The following is an 18,217-nucleotide window of genomic DNA, read 5'->3' as shown; positions in this document are numbered from 1 at the left end:
TAAAAAAAACGTAGGTATGTGTTAAAAAACATACTTCCGTGCATTTTTGTATGGTTTATATTAAACAATTACACTAGCCCCTCTCCTCACGTTCGGTCTGTGGAATCGGTTCGTCAGTATTTGATGTGGTTTACGAAATATATCCAGCGGTAACGTTAGGTGACTCACCCTGTATATATATGTGTACTGCCCAGTCAGAACATTATGACCTAATAGCCGGTACATCCACCTACTACTCTACCTCATTTCTACTACATCTCAATACCTCCGTCTTTCTTCGATTTACTCCCAGTCTATACCCTGTACTCATCAGACTGTTCATTCCATTCAGCAGGTCAAGTAACTCTTCTTCACTTGCACTCAGGATAGTAATGTCTTTAGTGAATAGTATCATTGATATCCTTTAACCCTCAGTTTTAATTCCACTCCTAAATCTTCCTCGATGTACAGACTGAACAGTAGGGGCGAAAGACTACATCTTGTCTTACATTCTTTTTAGTACGAGCACTTCGTTCTAGGTCGTCCACTCTTATTATTCCCTCTTGGCTGTTGTACGTATTGTATATGACTGGTCTCTCCCTATAGCTTACCTCTACTTTTCTCAGAATTTCGAACAGCTTGCACCATTTTACACTCTCGAACGCTTTATCCAATCCTATGAACATGTCTTGATTTTTCTTTAGTCTTGCTTCCATTATAAACCGAAACGTCAGAATTGCCTCTATAGCTCCTTTACCTTTCCTAAAGGTTCAAAAAATTCACTATGGGTCTTAACTGCTGACGTCATTAGTACCCTAGAACTTAGAACTAGTTAAACCTAACTAACCTAAGGACATCACAAACATCCATGCCCGAGGCAGGAATCGAACCTGCGACCGTAGCGGTCGCGTGGTTCCAGACTGTAGCGCCTAGAACCGCTCGGTCACTCTGGCCGGCCTTTCCTAAAGCAAAACTGATCGTCATCGAGAGCATCCTCAACTTTATTTTCCATTCTTCTGTATATTATTGTTGTCAGCAGCTTCGATGCATGACCTGTTAAGCTGATTGTGCGATAATTCTGGCACTTGTCAGCTCATGTCGTTTTCGGAACTGCATGGATGATGTTTTTCCGAGAAGTCAGATGGTATGTCGCCAGGCTCATACATTCTACACACTATCGTGAATAGTCGTTTTGTTACACTTCCTGCAACGATTTTAGAAATTATGATGGAATGTTACCTACCCCTTCTGCCTTATTTGATCTTAAGCCCTCTTTAAATTCTAATACCGGTCTTCTGTTTCTTCTTCTATCACATCAGACGAATCTTCCTCCTCATTGTATTCTTTCCACCTATCCGCTCTCTCGTCTGCATTTAACAGTGGTATTCCCGTTGCACTTTTAATGTTTTCACTCATGCTTTTAATGTCACCAAAGGTCGTTTCGACTTTCCTGTATGCTAAGTCAGTCCTACCGACTCTCATTTCTTTGTCAATTTCTTCACATTTTTCGTGCAACCATTTCGTCTTAGCTTCCCTGCTCTTCGTATTTATTTCATTCCTTAGCGACTTGTATTATTGTATTCCTGCGTCTCCCGGAACGTTTTTGTACTCCCTCCTTTCATCGATCAATTGAAGTATTTCTTCTGTTACGCATGGTTTCTTCGCAGTTACCTACTCTGTACCTGTGTTTCCCTTCCCAACTTCTGTGATGGCCCTTTTTACTGATGTCCATTCCTCTTCAACTGTACTGCCTACTGAGCTATTCCTTATTGCTGTATCTACAGCCTTAGATATCTTCAAGCGTATCTGGTCATTCTTCAGTACTTCCGTATCTCACTTCTTTGCGTATTGGTTCTTCCTGACTAATGTCTTAAACGTCAGCCTACTCACAAGGGGAGGCGGCCAATTGTGAAATTCAGATTCAGTTTATACTGCGCATAATAAAAGCTCATGGCCAGAGGTGTAATGTGGCAAAGCACCAAGATGCACTTCTCAGCCGTTGTCGAGAAAATCGACAGTTAAGAGAAACCGTTGCGGTGAAATACTCTCTACGATTAATAATGTTCTACAGCGTCGTGGCGCAGCGGTAAGCGCTCGGGTTCGTAATCCGAAGGTCACCGGATCGAATCTCGAGCCATGCAACCTTTTTTTTAGTATTTGTTTTTTGTAATTCAAATGTGTACACACACACACACACACACACACACACACACACACACACACACATATACACTTCTGGAAATGGAAAAAAGAACACATTGACACCGGTGTGTCAGACCCACCATACTTGCTCCGGACACTGCGAGAGGGCTGTACAAGCAATGATCACACGCACGGCACAGCGGACACACCAGGAACCGCGGTGTTGGCCGTCGAATGGCGCTAGCTGCGCAGCATTTGTGCACCGCCGCCGTCAGTGTCAGCCAGTTTGCCGTGGCATACGGAGCTCCATCGCAGTCTTTAACACTGGTAGCATGCCGCGACAGCGTGGACGTGAACCGTATGTGAAGTTGACGGACTTTGAGCGAGGGCGTATAGTGGGCATGCGGGAGGCCGGGTGGACGTACCGCCGAATTGCTCAACACGTGGGGCGTGAGGTCTCCACAGTACATCGATGTTGTCGCCAGTGGTCGGCGGAAGGTGCACGTGCCCGTCGACCTGGGACCGGACCGGACCCCAGCGACGCACGGATGCACGCCAAGACCGTAGGATCCTACGCAGTGCCGTAGGGGACCGCACCGCCACTTCCCAGCAAATTAGGGACACTGTTGCTCCTGGGGTATCGGCGAGGACCATTCGCAACCGTCTCCATGAAGCTGGGCTACGGTCCCGCACACCGTTAGGCCGTCTTCCGCTCACGCCCCAACATCGTGCAGCCCGCCTCCAGTGGTGTCGCGACAGGCGTGAATGGAGGGACGAATGGAGACGTGACGTCTTCAGCGATGAGAGTCGCTTCTGCCTTGGTGCCAATGATGGTCGTATGCGTGTTTGGCGCCGTGCAGGTGAGCGCCACAATCAGGACTGCATACGACCGAGGCACACAGGGCCAACACCCGGCATCATGGTGTGGGGAGCGATCTCCTACACTGGCCGTACACCACTGGTGATCGTCGAGGGGACACTGAATAGTGCACGGTACATCCAAACCGTCATCGAACCCATCGTTCTACCATTCCTAGACCGGCAAGAAACGTGCTGTTCCAACAGGACAATGCACGTCCGCATGTATCCCGTGCCACCCAACGTGCTCTAGAAGGTGTAAGTCAACTACCCTGGCCAGCAAGATCTCCGGATCTGTCCCCCATTGAGCATGTTTGGGACTGGATGAAGCGTCGTCTCACGCGGTCTGCACGTCCAGCACGAACGCTGGTCCAACTGAGGCGCCAGGTGGAAATGGCATGGCAAGCCGTTCCACAGGACTACATCCAGCATCTCTACGATCGTCTCCATGGGAGAATAGCAGCTTGCATTGCTGCGAAAGGTGGATATACACTGTACTAGTGCCGACATTGTGCATGCTCTGTTGCCTGTGTCTATGTGCCTGTGGTTCTGTCAGTGTGATCATGTGATGTATCTGACCCCAGGAATGTGTCAATAAAGTTTCCCCTTCCTGGGACAATGAATTCACGGTGTTCTTATTTCAATATATATATATATATATATATATATATATATATATATATATATATATATAAATTCGCGGCAATCAGTTGCAAGAATTATGCATATAATAAGTTGTTGAAAGTCTTTTGTCGTGGAAAAACAAAGTTGTATTTCACAAACGCTATTAATTGTTTCATAATGTTAACCACGTATAGTTAACGGAAGACGTAGAAATGATATTCCGAAACGAATACGTATAGCGTAAGTCAAACGTTGGAATTAGAATAGAAATCCCACGAACACAAATTTGCTGTGGCAGGTATGAAATATAAACCCCGTTACTCGCTCGTTACACGTGAAAGTTAGATGCTAAATGGGGCCGAAACGAGCCGCCACATAACAGCGTAGTTGCCTGCTAACTTCGAAAGAATGTAGATGCGGTCCCTAGCGCAACTTACTAACATCGTCGAAAATCAGTGCGGACGTGAGAGCTTTGGTACACCCTGTTAAACAAACGGAAAAATGGAGGCGGTACAATTGGAGAGCGATCCGCCTTCACCAACATGCATAAGCAATTCATCAAAACTAATAATAAAAAATTTTGCATGGCGCGAGATTCGATCCGGCGTCCTTCGGATTACCAACCCGAGCGCTTACCGCTGCGCCGCGACGCTGTAGAAAATTATTAATCTTAGAGAGTATTTCACCGCAACGGTTTCTTTTAACTGTCGATTTTCTCGACAAGGGCTGAGACGTGCATCTTGGTGCTTTGCCACATTACACCTCTGGCCATGAGCTTTTATTATGCGCAGTATGAATCGCATCTGAATTTCACAATTGGCGGCCTCCCCTTGTGAGTCTATATCTGGTCCTGGGTACGCCTTACAATCCAGTGTCTGATTTCGGATTCTTTCGGACTATGACGTAAAGCGGTGACACGTTGTGTCATCGAAGCAACGAGGCCTTGGTGGGGCGGTGGCAAGACATCTGCTCACACAAGTCAACTGCTTCCCGTAAATTCTGGGGAAGGGGCGATGAGGCACGTTCAGTCACATCCCAGCTCTGTTCGATCGGGTTAATATGTGGCGAGCTGGGGGGCAAACACATCAACACTAGGTTCCATGACACTCCTGGCCTTGTGACATGGTGCACTGTCTTGCTGAAAATTCCACTGCCGTCGGGAAACATGGTAGTCGTGAAGGGGTGCACATGGACTGCAACCAGTGTGCGATGGTCTTTGACCGTCGTGGTGCCTTGCACGACCTCCACCGAACCCACGTGAATGTTCCCCAGAGCTTAATGGAACCACCACCAGCTTCCTTCCGTCCCACAATACAGGTGTCGAGGAGCTGTTATTGTCGAAGACGACCCCTCTGCTGGGATCTTCCTCAGGATCTTGTGGTGTCCAGTACTTCTAGAACACTCTAGCAGTAGTGGACAGCAGAAGAGCCTGAAGAGGGGTCGAAACGTCGATCATTTTAGTAGAAATATGACGCGGCCTAATAACCCAGGAGATTTTAACTTCAGTGACAACGGCCGCCAAAGCCTGCAGAATTACTGTATATATAAATGAAGAGTAGAGATTGAATGTTTGGTAGTGGATAACTGGAAGTAGTCGACATAGGTCCACGCCCCTGATTACGGGCAACTCGATAGGAACACTCGAATGGATAGCTATCGACGCTAAGTTGATCGCGATAGTAGCGCTAATAAATAGGTAGTCAGTGTGTCAGTTACGTAATTTTTACAACGAGCTATCAGTTCTATACATTACAGATTTGATATTGAGAAAATATTACTAAAACATAGAGAAATAATGTAAAAAATAAAAATAAAAATTGTACTGAAGGTGGCTTGCTTGAACGCTTGCAGCTAGTCTTATTGCAGACTAATACTATGCGAAAAGTAATGTTGGCAACACAACGAGAAATTTGAGTATATCCATTAAGGACGACGAACTGCGACTGTGATTTGAATTGGCGATTTTCTGGTAAGAAATATGCAACCAGTTGCTTTTTTTCGATTTATTCAACCATGAAAATGTACAACCAACTGCAGCTAAATGCTGTGTATATTTGTCTACATAGCTTAATAATGCATGTTATAAGAAGCAGTGTGACATGGGTACCACAAGGCTATGCACTGTAAGTAGCTAAGAGATAAAAAAATTTTGGGTTCGTAAATGTTTCCTCACCGATTAGTAAATTCCCGTCATTTCCACAGCAGTACCAGCACTGCATCTAGCTACACTTGGTCCACAGCATAATGTTGTTGTAACACCATTAAATCAGATGATGCTGAGGAAATTAGATTAGCAAATGAGACACTTAAAGTAGTAAATGAGTTTTCCTATTTGCGGAGCAAAATAACTGGAGATGGTCGAAGTAGAGAGGATATAAAATGTAGACTGGCAATGGCAAGGAAAGCGTTTCGAAAGAAGAGAAATTTGTTTACATCGAGTATAGATTTAAGTGTCAGGAAGTCTTTTGTGAAAGTATTTGTATGGAGTGTAGCCATGTATGGAAGTGAAACATAGACGATAAATAGTTTAGACAGGAAGAGAATAGAAGCTTTCGAAATGTGGTGCTACAGAAGAATGCTGAAGTTTAGATGGGTAGATCACATAACTAATGAGGAGGTACTGAATGGAACTGGGCAGAAGAGGAATTTGTCGCATAACTTGACTAGAAGAAGGGATCGGTTGGTAGGACATGTTCTGAGGCATCAAGGGATCACCAATTTATTATTGGAGAGCAGCGCGGAGGGTAAAAATTGTAGAGGGAGGCCAAGAGATGAATACACTAAGCAGATTCAGAAGGATGTAGGCTGCAGTAGTTACTTTGAGATGTAGAAGCTGGCATAGGATAGAGCAGCATGGAGAGTTGCATCAAACCAGTCTCTGGAGTAAAGATCACGAAAATAACAACAACAACAACAACAACAATACCTCCCCATGATGATGAGCTTGCAGTGGATCGAAAACGTGTTCATGGTTGAATAAATCGTAAAAAAGCGACTGGTTGCATATTTATTGATAGATCGCCACAATGAGAAATACACACATCATTAAAAGTTTGCATCACCCCGGTTCCCAAAGCTCCTGAAGATAGACGCTGACTGTGGATGTTGTATCACGGACACAGTCCGTCTGACTGTTCAGAGATGTCACTAAGCCCACCAAAAGATGTAAACAACCATGCATGAGCAGCGCCTATTAGACGGAGGGGGTCCGACAACCGATCAGTTCCAGTCATTCCACCAGGAAGGTGGTCGATGGTGAAATCTAAATCAGCATCGCAAATCACAAATGCCGATCTCAGTGTTTTTTTTTTTTTTAAGGGGCTCCGGAAAGGCTCAAAATCATGAAAAGTTCAATTTTTACTTTTTTGCGTTTTCTGAATCTGCGGACTATTACCTTTTAATAGATATATAATTTATTCAGTTCCGAAGACTACAACTATTTTTAAATTTTTTTGAAATGTGTTCTACATGTGCGTGACCCACTGTGGCGCTGTTAAACTGCTGTCAAATGGTGTTATTATTAACGTCCGTGTTCATCAGGTTCATTTTAGTGATGTGAGATAAAGTATGTGTTGTGGCTAACCTGTGATGGTTCAATATATATCGCTGCTGTGATTGTCGATTGTTTCATGTTTATTTACTCTCTCGTTATCTCGAAAATATTCGTAATTAATTCTGTTTCTTGAGTCTCTGTTTTGTTGAAGTATAATAATGAGTAAAAGTAAAGTTATTAGAAATCTTCTGAAGGCTTTTAAGAAAAGGAGAAATGTTGGAAAGCCAAAGGTGCAACGTATTTAGAAATATGGGAATGAAGATAGGTTCTAACATGGTACGAGCGATGCTTGCTTTAGACAAGGAACGCCTTCGGGCTGCAGACAGGGCTGTAAAGAGTCTAGAAATTCAAGGAAGAGTAAACAGGAGGAGGAACAAGAGGAAGCTGGAGGAGGAGTTTGCAGAGGATGAAGATAATCCATCCTATGGACCTGGAATGCACTAAAAAGTTAATCCAATCTTTGTCGCTCGATTCCCAAAACTTTTATTTTCTCATACTAATTACATGTTTTCTAAGGATCTTCCAAACATATTTGTTTCAAACTTTCAGTAAATGTTACACAGTACCTTCTGCATAATTTAACACAGCCTTTTTCCAAAAAACTGTATATTTTTGAATATATAAATAAAAAATTGCAAAAAAATGTGAATTTTCATTACAATTGGAAAAAAATCATCTTTAATAACTGAACTAAAATTTTGTAAAATCCCTGTGTTAAGTTGTAGTCCATATTCCAATAAATAATGTGTAAAAAGTTCAACTTCCTACCTCAAATACTTTGTGAGGAAAGATGTAATTTATAAGCGTTATTTGAACATTGCAAGTATAGGGCGTTCCGGAGCCCCTTAAAGAAGAGTCTTTTGAGGCGGCATAGTGCACTGTGTGTAGCGCTGTGGCAGGTAGCGGTCGCTAGCGATTCCGGAGAGATACAACACAGAACAAAGCTCGGCTGTGGGGACCGCAGAAACCATTTCCGCCGCCGCCTCGCTGCGCCGAGATTGGCGGAAACCGCGACGCATCCGCCGCTGATGGGACGCCAGCGAGGTGAGTTGGTCCAACAGCTGGTCCTTCCCCCCCCCCCCCCCCCCCCCCACTCACACACGCAACTACTGCCGGAAAAAAGAAGCAGCGCCCTCGAGGACAAGGGATTTTTATTGTCAAGTGAGGTGAGAGGCAATGTTAAAAAATATATCGGCTCAACCACTTGTTTATAGTTTAAAACACTAAGATTGAGGCGTTTCGGTAGTCAAGCTTCCATCATCAGAATAATAAGTAAATTAACCTGTTAAAACTCGCTAAAATGGAACATGCACCAGGCACAATAAAATTGATAGTAAAATTAAAACATCGTGGCTACTTCCCTTGTTGCAGCCGTGTCTGCCAAGGTGCATCTCCACACAGTTGTCAAAATATAAAAAACTCTAAAATGGTGTCGCCTATGGTGTTCAACATCTAACCACATGGCTCTCTATCGTCGTAAACCGCCCGTGCGTCTTCGTTGATACCACACACCACGTAGCCAAACACGACACTGAAACGCGAGTGAGCTCACGCGCAAGTAAACAAGGAAATCACAGAGATGTCTATACAAACAGATAACATATACATGTTCCAAGGACCTCATGAAACGATGGTATCCTGCCAATTGCTAAAAATGTAGTTACAAAAGGAAACCAGTGAAATGTTTGAAAAAGTTATTTGTATCACCAGTTAGCTGTTCATTCAGTGTGTTCTGATTATCCACGCTATGTATCGTAATTTCCAGCTGTTCTAGTACATCCAGCTTCTTGCCTTTGTCCTGTCTATGTAAAATAACGAGATCCTGATCTATTCCCAACATGGGGTGTCCCGTTTCCCAAATATGCGTGGCTACAGCTGACTTTTCGAAATTATTAAGCCGGAAAGCATCGCCATGTTCTTTGTAACGTACTTTAAAGGACCTACCAGTTTGGCCTGCATAGCTTACCTTGCACGTGTTACACTGAATTTTGTAGACCCCAGCTCTCTCATATTTATCGCTTTCCTGCTTGTGATTTCTTAGTTTGAACCGCAGCGTATTATTGGTCTGAAAAGCGGTATCAACTTTAAAAGGTTTGAAAATGTTAGCCACTTTTTGCGAAATACACTCCTGGAAATGGAAAAAATAACACATTGACACCGGTGTGTCAGACCCACCATACTTGCTCCGGACACTGCGAGAGGGCTGTACAAGCAATGATCACACGCACGGCACAGCGGACACACCAGGAACCGCGGTGTTGGCCGTCGAATGGCGCTAGCTGCGCAGCATTTGTGCACCGCCGCCGTCAGTGTCAGCCAGTTTGCCGTGGCATACGGAGCTCCATCGCAGTCTTTAACACTGGTAGCATGCCGCGACAGCGTGGACGTGAACCGTATGTGCAGTTGACGGACTTTGAGCGAGGGCGTATAGTGGGCATGCGGGAGGCCGGGTGGACGTACCTCCGAATTGCTCAACACGTGGGGCGTGAGGTCTCCACAGTACATCGATGTTGTCGCCAGTGGTCGGCGGAAGGTGCACGTGCCCGTCGACCTGGGACCGGACCGCAGAGACGCACGGATGCACGCCAAGACCGTAGGATCCTACGCAGTGCCGTAGGGGACCGCACCGCCACTTCCCAGCAAATTAGGGACACTGTTGCTCCTGGGGTATCGGCGAGGACCATTCGCAACCGTCTCCATGAAGCTGGGCTGCGGTCCCGCACACCGTTAGGCCGTCTTCCGCTCACGCCCCAACATCGTGCAGCCCGCCTCCAGTGGTGTCGCGACAGGCGTGAATGGAGGGACGAATGGAGACGTGTCGTCTTCAGCGATGAGAGTCCCTTCTGCCTTGGTGCCAATGATGGTCGTATGCGTGTTTGGCGCCGTGCAGGTGAGCGCCACAATCAGGACTGCATACGACCGAGGCACACAGGGCCAACACCCGGCATCATGGTGTGGGGAGCGATCTCCTACACTGGCCGTACACCACTGGTGATCGTCGAGGGGACACTGAATAGTGCGCGGTACATCCAAACCGTCATCGAACCCATCGTTCTACCATTCCTAGACCGGCAAGGGAACGTGCTGTTCCAACAGGACAATGCACGTCCTCATGTATCCCGTGCCACCCAACGTGCTCTAGAAGGTGTAAGTCAACTACCCTGGCCAGCAAGATCTCCGGATCTGTCCCCCATTGAGCATGTTTGGGACTGGATGAAGCGTCGTCTCACGCGGTCTGCACGTCCAGCACGAACGCTGGTCCAACTGAGGCGCCAGGTGGAAATGGCATGGCAAGCCGTTCCACAGGACTACATCCAGCATCTCTACGATCGTCTCCATGGGAGAATAGCAGCCTGCATTGCTGCGAAAGGTGGATATACACTGTACTAGTGCCGACATGTGCATGCTCTGTTGCCTGTGTCTATGTGCCTGTGGTTCTGTCAGTGTGATCATGTGATGTATCTGACCCCAGGAATGTGTCAATAAAGTTTCCCCTTCCTGGGACAATGAATTCACGGTGTTCTTATTTCAATTTCCAGGAGTGTATAACCGAAGTATGGTACTGTGACTCTCGTAATATTATTTGCGGTATTCCTCCTTGCATTCGCGCGTTGTTTCTGTCGTATTAATTTATTGACAACGTTCTGGTGATATCCGTTAGCTCTGGCTAGTTGTTATTTTACATAGACAGGAGAAAGGCAAAAAGCAGGATCTAATAGAACAGCTGGAAATTACGATGCATGGCGTGGATAATCAGAACACACTGAATGAACAGCTAACTGGTGATACAAATAACTTTTTCAAACATTTCACTGGTTTCTTTTTGTAACTACATTTTTAGTAATTGGTAGGATACCATCATTTCATGAGGTCCTTGGAACATGTGTACGTTATCTGTTTGTATAGACATCTCTGTGACTTCCTTGTTTACTTGCGCGTTAGCTCACTCGTGGTTCAGTGTCGTGTTTGGCTACGTGGCGCGTGTGGTATCGACGTACGGGCGGTCTACGACGATAGAGGAGAGAGCCATGTGGTTAGATGTTGAACACCATAGGCGACACCATTTTAGAGTTTTTTATATTTTGACGACTGTGTGGAGATGCACCTTGGCAGACACGGCTGCAACAAGAGAAGTAGCCACAATGTTTTAATTTTACTATCAATTTTCTTGGAGAAGATATAAAAACTTTGAGGTTCGCCGATGACATTGTAATTCTCTGAGACAGCAAAGGACTTGGAAGAGCAGTTGAATGGAATGGATAGTGTCTTGAAAGGAGGATATAAGATGGACATCAACAAAAGCAAAGCCGGCCGTGATGGTCTAGCGGTTCTAGGCGCTCAGTCCGGAACTGCGCGACTGCTACGGTCGCAGGTTCGAATCCTGCCTCGGGCATGGATGTGTGTGATGTCTTTAGGTTAGTTAGATTTAATTAGTTCTAAGTTCTAGGGGACTGATGACCAGAGAGGTTAAGTCCCATAGTGCTCAGAGTCATTTGAACCATTTTTTGAACAAAAGCAAAACAAGGATAAGGGAATGTAGTCGAATTAAGTCGGGTGATGCTGAGGATATTAGATTAGGAAATGAGACGCTAAAAATAGTCAAGCAGTTTTGCTACTTGGGGAGCAAAATAACTGATGATGGTCGAAGTAGAGTGGATATAAAATGTAGACTGGCAATGGCAAGGAAATCGTTTCTGAAGAAGAGAAATTTGTTAACATCTAGTATAGATTTAAGTGTCAGGAAGTCGTTTCTGAGAGTATTTGTATGGAGTGTAGCCATGTATGGAAGTGAAACATGGACGATAAATAGTTTGGACAAGAAGAGAATAGAAGCTTTCGAAATGTAGTGCTACAGAAGAATGCTGAAGGCTAGATGGGTAGATCACGTAACTAATGAGGAAGTATTGAATAGGATTGGGGAGAAAAGGTTGTGGCACAACTTGACCAGAAGAAGGCATCGGTTGGTAGGACATGTTCTGAGGCATCAAGGGATCACCAATTTAGCATTGGAGGGCAGCGTGGAGGGTAAAAATCGTAGAGGGAGACCAAGAGATGAATACACTAAGCAGATTCAGAAGGATGTAGGTTGCAGTAGGTACTGGGAGATGAAGAAGCTTGCACAGGATAGAGTAGCATGGAGAGCTGCATCAAATCACTCTCAGGACTGAAGACCACAACAACAACATCAATTTTATTGTGCCTGGTGCATGTTCCATTTTAGCGAGTTTTAACAGGTTAATTTACTTCTTATTATTCTGATGATGGAAGCTTGACTTCCGAAACGCCTCAATCTTAGTGTTTTACACTATATACAAGTGGTTGAGGCGATATGTTTTTTAACATTGACATTCACAACCACGACCTCTCATCCAGTATGGATAAAATCAGAGGTGACAGGCAGTTCATCATTGTACTGTGTATTGTACTGTACGTTAACAGGGGGGCTAGAAACTACGGAGAGGCTCTTTCCCCGCCATAGCCGCAGTGGTCCACAACCCCCACGACGACTACCGCAGTCCATTTCGAATGCCGGACATTTGCCACGCCGGACATTTGCCACAGTTGCCCCTTCGCCAGGTAGCGATCCCTCAGGTAAGGGACGCCCTTCCTCGTACTTATGTCCGCTTTCAAACCACCGTCTACACATTTTACTCGGTACAACTAGTACGTAAGGGACCTTCTTCTTCGACATCTTGGCGAAACACACAGCTCGTAATGGTACTTGAATTACGTAACCATTGCGGCAGCTCACCTCAACCTCTCGATACCAGCAATATTCTACTGTGTTTCTGTAAAGTAGTTAACATATTTCTGAGAGAACATTCAGATCTGATTTCATTAATGTAGAGGTACTTCGATACATCGATGCGTTTATATATTGCAATGATATTATTCTTATGTGAATTCTTTCTTTTGTCACTATGATCTTTGACTTACTTGTAATTCTGATTTTTGGGCGCGTAAGCGGTTATTAGAGAGTCAAGTCTTGGTCGTCATGTTGAAAAGACGCAAATTGTAGTCAGTTTATAAAATGTGAACTTTAACAGTGAGGAAGATATTTTCAAGTATGTTTTATATTGTGAAGTGATGATTTGTGAGTTACGTGATATTGCAACAAATGTAATAAAAAAGAAGTGTAACTTAAATTCGGAGTACTGATTACTTTTTTACATCACCATTGTGCTAACTTGCAAAAGTTTAATCTTCAAGAATGGTTTATGAAACGCGTCTATAAAACTTTTGAATATCGTAGAATAACACCGAGGCCTCTTTGCAACCGAGCTCGGAATCATCGCTACCAAAATTTTCGACCGTTGAGCCATGAGTTCACGAGACCAGCGTGGGAAACAGGAAAAGATGAGTGCCTAGTTTATCCATTATTTCATGAAATGACTTTATTAACTGTGCTCTAATGACACCTGCCACATAATATAACTTTGTTATTGCCCGAAAATATAATATTTAGCAGCGTGAGCAACACTACAAATCATAATTAATTTTTTACCTTTGTTGTGGTAGGGTTGTTAGAAGCTTCTTTTCCGAAATCGAAATATTTATAACTTTTGGGAAACGAAAGCAATACCGACGATTATGTCAGTATGTAATTAGCTCTGCCAAGTATAAACATAGATCCCTCTGTCCGTACACTAGCTTCCTTCCACGCTTACTGATCGCGATAGAAAGAGTACATCGCCATGGGAGCAACAAGAAAGGAACGCTGTAAACAGAATGCGAATGTACGCTAATCGTTTCTTTTTGATCACTGCATTTGTGCCTACTTTAATTACTACAACTGCATGCCCAAAAGACAATAAGGAAAGAACAAGTGGGAATGTGGATGTTTGAAAAGAAGAACGACATACTCCATATTAATTTACTCTCCAAAGTGCGATATCCCTTGCGGCGAAACATTAGTTAATAAGGTGTAGCGGGACAATGTTCAAAACATGACTGAAAATACGTTCACTAAATAGAGATAAGAACATCTATGACTGACATGCCATCTAAAGTCGACGTACAATTTTAAAATGTTAGAAATTAGGAAATGAAGTAATAGAGAATGCTATGCTTGTAACGTACATTGTTGTTCTACATTGTTTAGCTCTGGTATTTACAGGGTCACAGAGAAAGCATCCTAGATTTTGCATGGAAACGCCGTAATTGTAATGATCTGAAGTACAACAGAAACAACAAGCACAACTTAAGGAAAAATAATATAATGTGTGTTCCAGCTCACAAACGACATTGATGCAGTTAGTTGCTGTGACTTAGTATGGGCAGAGGTTATATTCGACAACCGGAATAAATTAATAACTGGCTCCTTTTACCGACCCCTGGTCTCAGATGAAACAGTTGCTCAAGAGTTCAAAGAAAACTTCAGTCTCATCACAAATAGTACTCTACTCAGGCAATTATAGTTGGGAGTGACTTCAATCTACCTTCCGTATGTTGACAAAAATACATTTCCAGACCCTACTGTAGATAGAAAACAACTTCCGTAATTGTTCTAAATGTTTTTTTTAATTATTTTGAACAATTAGTTCACGAGGCCATTGTAAATGGTTACCAAAACACACTTGACCTCTTAGCCACAAATAATCCTGGGCATCACGACGGATACAGGGATTAGTGAACACACAGTCGTAGCGAGGCTCAATTCCGTAACAAAGAAATTCACCAAAACTAAACGCGAAATATATCTATTTATAAAAGCAGCTAAAACTTCGCTTGACGTCTTTCTAAGAGACAGTCTCCAATCCTTCCAAACTATGTAAGTGAAGACCATAATATGTAGCTCAAGTTCAAAGAAACAGTAGCAACAGCACTCGAGAGATTAATACCAAATAAATTAATAAGAGACGGAACTGATCCGCCATGGTTCACAAAACACGACAGAAAGCTGCTGCAGGAGCACCGAAAGAGGCACGTATAATTTAGACGAACGCAAAAACTCCAAGATTGTCGAAGTTTTACTGAGGGTCGAAATTTGGTGCGGATTTCAATGCGAGATGCATTTAATAGTTTCCACAACGAAAGTCTCTCTAGAAATGTAGCGGAAAATCCAAAGAGATTCTGGTCCTATGTTAAGTAAACCAGCGCAAAGGCTCAGTAAGTACCTTTACTGTGCGCCAGCGATGAGGAGGAGGAGGGGGAGACAAGGGACCCAACCCTTCGGAGCAGGTAAAATCGTGGCAAATGTCTGGCGTGGCAAATGTCTGAACACCGTCCACTTTACCCCTCCGCCGCCCCACACCGAACCCAGGGTTATTGTGCGGTTCGGCCCCTGGTGGACCCCCCAGGGACCGTCTCACACCACACGAGTGTAACCGCTATGTTTGCGTGGTAGAGTAATGGTGGTGTACGCGTACGTGGAGAACTTGCTTGCGCAGCAATCGTCGACATAGTGTAGCTGAGGCGGAATAAGGGGAACCAGCCGGCATTCGCCGAGGCAGATAGAAAACCGCTTAAAAACCATCCACGAACTGGCCGGTTCACCGAACCACGACACAAGTCCACAGGGCGGATTCGCGCCGGGGACCAGGCGCTCCTTCCCAATCCGGAGTTCATCATTGTACGAATATGTGACAAAAGGATCGGACCAATTGAAGCACGCACGTTTCACAAAGGAAGTCTCTTGGCTCGAACAGGGATTTTTCAGTGCTTATCCGCATCTACATGGATACTCCGCAAATCACACTCAAGTGTCTGGCAAGCGTTCATCGAATAACCTTCACAATTATTCTCCATTATTCCAGTCCCTATATCTTTCTGCTGGCCGGGATGGCCGAGCGGTTCTAGGCGCTACGGTCCGGAACCGCGCGACCGCTACGGTCGCAGGTTCGAATCCTGCCTCGGGCATGGATGTGTGCGATGACCTTAGGTTAGTTAGGTTTAAGTAGTTCTAAGTTTTAGGGGTTAAGTCCCATAGTGCTCAGAGCCATTTGAACCTATATCTTTCTGTGCGAGCTTTGATTACCCTTATTTTGTTATGATGATCGTTTCTCCCTATGTAGGTGGGCGTCAACAAAATATTTTCGCATTATGAGAAGAAACCTGGCGATTGAAATTTTGTGAGAAGATTCTGCCGCAATGAAAAACGCCTTTATTTTAATGATGTCCACCCGAAATCCTGTACCATGGCTGTGACGCTCTCTCCCTCATTTCTCGATAATACGAACGCTGCTGCCCTTCTCTGAACTTTTTCGATGTACTCCGTCAGTCCTATCTGGTAAGGAACCCACACCGCGCAGCAGTATTCTAAAAGAGGACGGACAAGCGCAGTGTAGGCAGTCTCTTTAGCAGATCTGTTGCAATTTCTAAGTGTTCTGCCAACAAAACGCAGTCTTTGGTTTGCCTTCCCTACAACATTAACGACGCGTTCTTTCCAATTTAAGTTGTTCGTAATTCTAATTCCTAGGTATTTATCTGAATTTACGGCCTTTGCATTTGACTGATTTATCGTCTAACTGAAGTTTAACGGGTTCCTTTTAGCACTCATGTGAATGACCCCACAATTTTCATTCTTTAGAGTCACTTATTACTTTTCGCACCATTCAGATACCTTTTCTAAATCGTTTTCCAGTTTGTTTAGACCTTCTGATGATTTTACTAGACGATAAACGACAGCGTCATCCGCAAAAAACCTAAGACGGCTGCTCAGATTGTCTCACAAATCGTTTATATAGCTATGGAACAGCAAAGGGCCTATAACACTACCCTTGGGAACACCTCTTTTACTCGATGACTTTCCGTCAGTTACTACGAAATGTGACCTCTCGGACAGAAAATCACCAGTCCAGTCACGTAACAGATACGATATTCCATAAGCACGCAATTTCACTATAAGCTGCATGTGTGGTACAGCGTCAGAAGCCTTCTGGAAATCTACACTCCTGGAAATGGAAAAAAGAACACATTGACACCGGTGTGTCAGACCCACCATACTTGCTCCGGACACTGCGAGAGGGCTGTACAAGCAATGATCACACGCACGGCACAGCGGACACACCAGGAACCGCGGTGTTGGCCGTCGAATGGCGCTAGCTGCGCAGCATTTGTGCACCGCCGCCGTCAGTGTCAGCCAGTTTGCCGTGGCATACGGAGCTCCATCACAGTCTTTAACACTGGTAGCATGCCGCGACAGCGTGGACGTGAACCGTATGTGCAGTTGACGGACTTTGAGCGAGGGCGTCTAGTGGGCATGCGGGAGGCCGGGTGGACGTACCGCCGAATTGCTCAACACGTGGGGCGTGAGGTCTCCACAGTACATCGATGTTGTCGCCAGTGGTCGGCGGAAGGTGCACGTGCCCGTCGACCTGGGACCGGACCGCAGCGACGCACGGATGCACGCCAAGACCGTAGGATCCTACGCAGTGCCGTAGGGGACCGCACCGCCACTTCCCAGCAAATTAGGGACACTGTTGCTCCTGGGGTATCGGCGAGGACCATTCGCAACCGTCTCCATGAAGCTGGGCTACGGTCCCGCACACCGTTAGGCCGTCTTCCGCTCACGCCCCAACATCGTGCAGCCCGCCTCCAGTGGTGTCGCGACAGGCGTGAATGGAGGGACGAATGAAGTGTCGTCTTCAGCGATGAGAATCGGTTCTGCCTTGGTGCCAATGATGGTCGTATGCGTGTTTGGCGCCGTGCAGGTGAGCGCCACAATCAGGACTGCATACGACCGAGGCACACAGGGCCAACACCCGGCATCATGGTGTGGGGAGCGATCTCCTACACTGGCCGTACACCACTGGTGATCGTCGAGGGGACACTGAATAGTGCACGGTACATCCAAACCGTCATCGAACCCATCGTTCTACCATTCCTAGACCGGCAAGGGAACTTGCTGTTCCAACAGGACAATGCACGTCCGCATGTATCTCGTGCCACCCAACGTGCTCTAGAAGGTGTAAGTCAACTACCCTGGCCAGCAAGATCTCCGGATCTGTCCCCCATTGAGCATGTTTGGGACTGGATGAAGCGTCGTCTCACGCGGTCTGCACGTCCAGCACGAACGCTGGTCCAACTGAGGCGCCAGGTGGAAATGGCATGGCAAGTCGT

This window comes from Schistocerca nitens, chromosome 11 (assembly GCF_023898315.1).
Source record: "Schistocerca nitens isolate TAMUIC-IGC-003100 chromosome 11, iqSchNite1.1, whole genome shotgun sequence".
Taxonomy (NCBI): Eukaryota; Metazoa; Arthropoda; class Insecta; order Orthoptera; family Acrididae; genus Schistocerca; species Schistocerca nitens.
Note: the sequence above shows the minus strand (reverse complement) of the source record.